The sequence below is a fragment of the Dermacentor variabilis genome, chromosome 1 (genome assembly GCF_050947875.1).
Source record: "Dermacentor variabilis isolate Ectoservices chromosome 1, ASM5094787v1, whole genome shotgun sequence".
Classification (NCBI taxonomy): Eukaryota; Metazoa; Arthropoda; class Arachnida; order Ixodida; family Ixodidae; genus Dermacentor; species Dermacentor variabilis.
The window spans coordinates 58,506,345-58,512,344 of NC_134568.1; the positions used below are offsets into that span (position 1 = coordinate 58,506,345).

The 6,000-nt window shown below is 44.3% G+C and overlaps 1 long non-coding RNA gene across 2 annotated transcripts; it reads right to left on the reverse strand.

Annotated features, from left to right (window-relative positions):
* Window positions 1-2,980: 2,980 nt before the first annotated feature.
* LOC142571304 (uncharacterized) lies at window positions 2,981-4,614 on the reverse strand. Of its 2 annotated transcripts, none has more exons than XR_012825842.1 (3): window positions 4,309-4,614; window positions 4,076-4,163; window positions 2,981-3,328 (listed from the first exon to the last, which is right to left on the reverse strand). It is a non-coding gene; the product is annotated as an uncharacterized LOC142571304 (long non-coding RNA). The 2 variants fall into 2 exon arrangements; XR_012825841.1 differs by having other exon boundaries at window positions 4,071-4,163.
* Between the last annotated feature and the right edge of the window lie 1,386 nt (window positions 4,615-6,000).

The following is a 6,000-nucleotide window of genomic DNA, read 5'->3' on the forward strand; positions in this document are numbered from 1 at the left end:
TTTGTAGCAGATACTAAAAGTACCAAACCGCGAAAATTGACTTGCGAGGCAAAATTACTTCTACGTAGTGGCATATCCACATAACAAAAGAGCACCCCAGAAACAGCTAATGGTTGCGTAACCGCTAACCACAATCACAATCACAGCCATGCAATTATACGCCTGAGATCAATTGGACCCTCCGACATCATATGAACACTTGAGACTTTCTTTCGTATACAGCCGAGTGAACTCACTCAACCTCGTTGATATTCCGTCATATCACAAACATTGCGAAATGATCAACGCATCCCTACAAGGAATCGCGAAAGCGCTGCATTCAGGTATCGCAGCGACCACTGAATTTGGCTAAAACGACGCCAAATGCTCTTTGTTAAGTGCTTCAATCACAGTGCAAGCATAAAATTTGAATGACTGTGACGGAGGGTGCAACGACTACGCATCGCGCGCTCGACGCGTGCGGTAACTGATATTATTGCAGCGCTTAGACTACAGCGTAAAGCCAAATAGGTCTCTACAGTGTTAAAAAGAAAGTTATGGACACCGCTATTTATGACTGCAATATACAACCACGGAACAAACAGAATTTGATGGATATGTGACGTGTAAACACTTGGCGGCTAGCATATGATACGACGCACCGTCCACACTATCGGGCTTCAGCCAGTGTCCGCCAGGCGGCAACTTCGTTCGATCTCGCGGCCAATAGTTTAATCTCAAGTGTGTGAAGAGTGGCATTGTTTTCAAATATTGGTTTCCTGACTGCGCCTAGTCATCTTATACATTCCCTGGGTGTCAGGCTCAAAAGAGGGACGCTGAATCCTCGCAGGCGACCCCGTATGAAGTTCTAAATGTTAGTCATATAATCAGTAATAAGTAGCAATAACTGATACGTGAATTATGTAACCTGGTTGCTCGCACTCTGACTTATCCGGTTAATTTTGGCCTGTGTTCTTTTCAGTGTGACATATTTCCTGCAAAGCATTACGATTCCTACACGAATCATTGCACCAGCAAGGATATTAAGTAATTCATTGCGTCACTCCGTGCCAGACCAGTTAAGTTAGGCTTACCAAGAGCCGTCTTACCACAGGCCTGTCACTCCATATGCGCCCTGCAGGCTGCCGCGGCCTCGTCGGCCAGTGTGCCCGACCCCGGCGGCGGCATCGTCTTGCCTGCCCGAGGAACAGGGAGAGCTGCTCAAGGCGTTGTTGTACGGTCGCTGGATCTCGTGGGGCGGAAAGCGGCCGCCGCCCGCCGTCGAGGCCACCATCCTGTCCACAGTGCCACCAGGTGAGGAGACAGCTGAGCGACCAATCGTGTATAAGTTGAGCGCGATTAACTTTCCTAACACATGCTCGCTACAATCGTTTACTTGAAGCCAGTGCACTTGGCGGTCCAGTTTGATGAGAATACAAGCAAAGTCGATCGGCGGAGCGAAACCATTTTCGTCGTAACTGCTGACGGATAAAAAAACAAACAAAAAGGCGGCGAATATCATGCGCTGTGCGGGAATCGGTGTAAGCGAAGCTTTCATGGGCTGGCAAGGCAAAATGGCGCATCACGATAAGAAACGCACTGCAGATTCTGGCGACTAACGCTTTCCGTAACTGTCGTAGAGTTTCATACAATAATTACTAGAAGGGAACTCTGGCGCTAGTGCCTGTGCGAGTTGCAATCGGGGTGGTTCAGTCAGCATGGGAGTTATGGGATATACATGAATTTGTTCGAACTTCGTCCTTCTCGCTTTAATATGGCTCCGCGACTTTGTAAGTTTCTCATTTTCAACAAAGAGTACTGTGTATTAAATGAACGTTGTTACAGCGAAACTGATACCTATACCATCCAAGGAAGTTTTTGTGTCGTTGTGGTAAGCAAAACTCCCCATACGTGGGCCGATCCCGGAGATAACACAATGTCGGGACCATCCGCGGCGGAGGTGAAGCAGGCGCTAAGCACTCCCCATACCTGGGCTCATCCCGAAGATAGTGCAATGCTGGACCAACCCGCGGCGGAGGTGTAGTTCGCCATTAAGGGGCCCACATACAGAGCTTCGCTGGTCATCCTTCTTCACTGAGTGGAAGCCCTTATAAAAATTTCTAGCAACATTTTTTAGACAGTCTATAGACTTTTGTTACTAGAACCTACCAACAGTCAATTGAAATCCTACCAGCTGTCTTTATACATCCTAACAACGCTCTAGTAACACCCTAGAAACAATTGGCCACCAACTTTCAATAGAAACATGTTCATAGGATGTCTTTAAACTTCCTACCAATTTCCTATGAACATTTGTCTTTATACACCCTAGTAACATTCTTTCAAAAGAGAAATGTTCATATATTTTCTGTTAACTTCCTACCAACCCCCTGTTAACAAGCTTTCTTTATACACCGTATTAACATTCTTTCAAAAGAAAAATGTTCATATATTTTCTGTTGACTTCCTACCAATTCCCTATTAAAGCTTTCTTTATACGCCATATTAACATTCTTCCAATTGAACAATGTTTGTAAACGTTCTGCCAACTTCCTACCAATCACCTATTAACATTTGTCTTTATACAGCCTAGTAACATCCTATCAAGAATTGGATCCTATCAAGAATTGGCTACCGTACTTCAACTGAAGCATGTTCATAGATGGTCTGTAAACATTGTACTAACCGTCAACCAACACAAGTCTTTAGGCTCTTTAGTAACACTCTGGCAATATTTTACTTACATGTGGTACCCGCCGTGGTTGCTCAGTGGCTATGGTGTTGGGCTGCTGAGCACGAGGTCGCGGGATCGAATCCCGGCCACGGCGGCCGCATTTCGATGGGGGCGAAATGCGAAAACACCCGTGTGCTTAGATTTAGGTGCACGTTAAAGAACCCCAGGTGTTCGAAATTTCCGGAGTCCTCCACTACGGCGTGCCTCATAATCAGAAAGTGGTTTTGGCACGTAAAAACCCAAATATTATTATTTACTTACATGTGCTTATGTACTTGCTATTGACGTCTTACTATTCCCCTAGTAACATTTGTCCCACATACGACCTAGTAGCATAGTGTAAACATTTGTCAGTATGTGTGAACATGTTGGTAAAAGGCAGTATGCACCCTAGAAGGTGCACGTAAATGGAAAACAAATGCAAGTTTGCACTGAAAGAAGTTTATTCACACAAAAATATTTACACAGAATTGTGAGAGAAGTAGTAGAGAAATTAAAAGAAAAAATAAATGAATAATGACTTAGTTGATTACGGCATGGCAGCTGTCGCCTAATCTCTAGCAAGCATCGATTATGCAAGCTGATGTCTCAGAATGCTTGCAGAAGGAACCAACCCTGCACAGAAACAAGATGGTCAGTGTTAACATCATGTTCAGGTTAGCATATCACATACATAGAACAGCTTTTTAAGGTTCACATGAATGATAAAATTGTAACCGTCATCCCTGTTTACTTGCAGAGGAGATGGCAGATGGTTTACTTGCAGAGGAGTTACTCACTAAAAAAGTTAATTACATGGTTTATTCATGGTGAAATTTGTAGCACGCACAATAGACACGGACGCAGAGAAGGTGGTCACGCGAGCGCTTACTCAAAGCTGGTTATTTTTGGAAGGAATGAAAGTAACAGCGCCAGCTAGCTGCACCGAGCATGTGCAAAACGTGTCATCCATTTTTATATAAGCAGATTACAGAGCTTCGAGCAGTATACAAGAATACAAATGCTTTGTCAGTGATAGCAAGCAATGGCTGACTGATGCATTGTTAAGCACGCCTTATTATACGGAACGCTTCTGTAATTTGACGTGTTCGTTTATTTTTACTCGAAAACAAAATATCAGTGTCAAAAAATACCGGTTCACAATGACATAGGTTGCAGTGGTTAAACAGGTGCGAATTATTTTCTTTCACATTCGCACTTGTCTATCCAGTGCAACCTATGTCATTGTGAACCGGTTCGCTGAAAAATATGTAATTGTGAACCGTGAAGCTATACGCTCAATATTTTACTGTTTCTCATCCTATGCAGCCAGAGTAGGAAAGAGCAAAGAATGAGTTCATGATCAGACAATATTTACCAGACCTTAGGTCATTGCGAACGCTGTGAAAACGAAGTATTTGTACGCTTCGTGTTTATAGCAACTTCAAGCGAACCTCATGACGCGGGGCAGCTGAAAAAGGTAAGAAAATCGTTCTTAAAACATTTCACGTCGTTACAGTTCGCGCTATAATAACCTGCCAAAATGCGGCATTAGAAACTGAAATAAAATAACATCAAAATAATATGATTATGAAAAATGATGGAAAAGAACGTACCTTTTATTATAATTTGGAGATAGAGAAAACTTCGGCGCATAGCAGTCTTGAGGAACAGCTGTTCGCTATTTGTGCAGTTTAAAACACGGACAGTGCCAATATTAAATCACTTCACACGACACTGCATCGCAGCTGGCAGAGAAGTTCCAGAAACGCTCACATCACGGAACGAAGAAAGCACCGTGGGCTTCGCAAACACCTTGCTGGTTGGCTTGCATCGATGAATTAGCTACAACACAGCATAAGCATAAATAGCACCAAAAACAGCTAGATTGCTGCTACAATACGCCACGAAACACCTACATCGCTCCGACCGCACCATGCTGGCGTCGCAAAGGAACTGATGGCGATTGCGATGGTCTCCCTTTTTGCCTCGACTCGCCCAACTGTCAAATTTGTGCGCATGCGCGGAGAGGCATGTGACATTCTTTCCATCCACCTGCTTCGCCTTGACCGCCGCGGAACTAAAGCCCCTCTTTAAGCCGAAACATGCCCCCTCCCCCTCTCCCGCTACCTTGCGATGGTTGACTCACACCTAGACATTCCTCGCCTCTTGGTGAAAGCTGTGGCCGGCCTTTGTGTACGCACCCCTTTCTGGGAACTGCACTTAGAGGGAGGAATGCACCTCATGGCCGAGGTTGAAAAAAAAAAAACTGAGAAGGCAGCCAGCTCAATTTTGTTGGGCATTAGGGGCTGTATAGTTTTATCTTTCGAAACAATTATTGCTCTGAAAACCGACTTTGTTCTCGAAATGTAATATACATAGAAAAATAAAATCATATTGGGTAAATTATGTGGATATTCTATTTTGCGCAAGAGCATCCTTTAGCACTTGCTGCTTTCAAAGACAAAATATTGCTCCCTGGCGCCCAGCGGTGAAGCACATTGTAGTACTATTTTTATAGTCAAATACATGTCCGAAGCGTGGCGGCTATGACGTTAGCAGTTTTCAGACGCCCGAAGCACGGCAAAAGCATGGTCTTTGATATCCTGGCTGTTGGTATACGGAATGCCATTATTACGGATGTCATGATGGCCCCTGGTCGGAGCTCAAAATTTTGTCGCCGTGTTGTGAAGCAAGATCACTGAATGTTAAGAGTGCATAATTATTTCTTTTCGATCTGTTTTCACACACAGCAAGCTACCATCGCCACAAAGCACATCAGTTGACATAGTTACTTTGCCTTCACTTTGATGCAAGGTCCTATTTCCTTTAGTGTGCAGAAGCCGTCGGTAGGAGGCAGGGACGAAAGCGTGCGAATAGGAACGCGTAGAAAGCTAAATTTTTTATACTGTAAGGGTAATTTAATTATTTTTTCACAGAAATGTGTTGCTTGCACAGAGTTCAGCTTTTTTTTCTATTCGACCTGTGCGCTTCTCAGGTCAATACCCGCTCTCACTCAGCAGTAGTTGTATTTTGCAGCCTTTTGGACATTTGAGCGGCAACGTTCCAGCGCCGTGTTACCCTGAGTTTCGGCTCTTTTTCTTCTTTTTAACAAATATCATGACGCTACTATGCTTACACGTTCCAGCTTAGGGCGTACTATTTATATCGCAGATTGCACTGACCTAATTATCTCGTTGCAAAGCTAATTGGTGGCATTGCAATAGCAGTGCGTGGTAAGGGCAAATTTACGCTCGAGCCTTACACCACACCACCCGCCTGCCCGCACGCATGTGGTCGGGTGACAA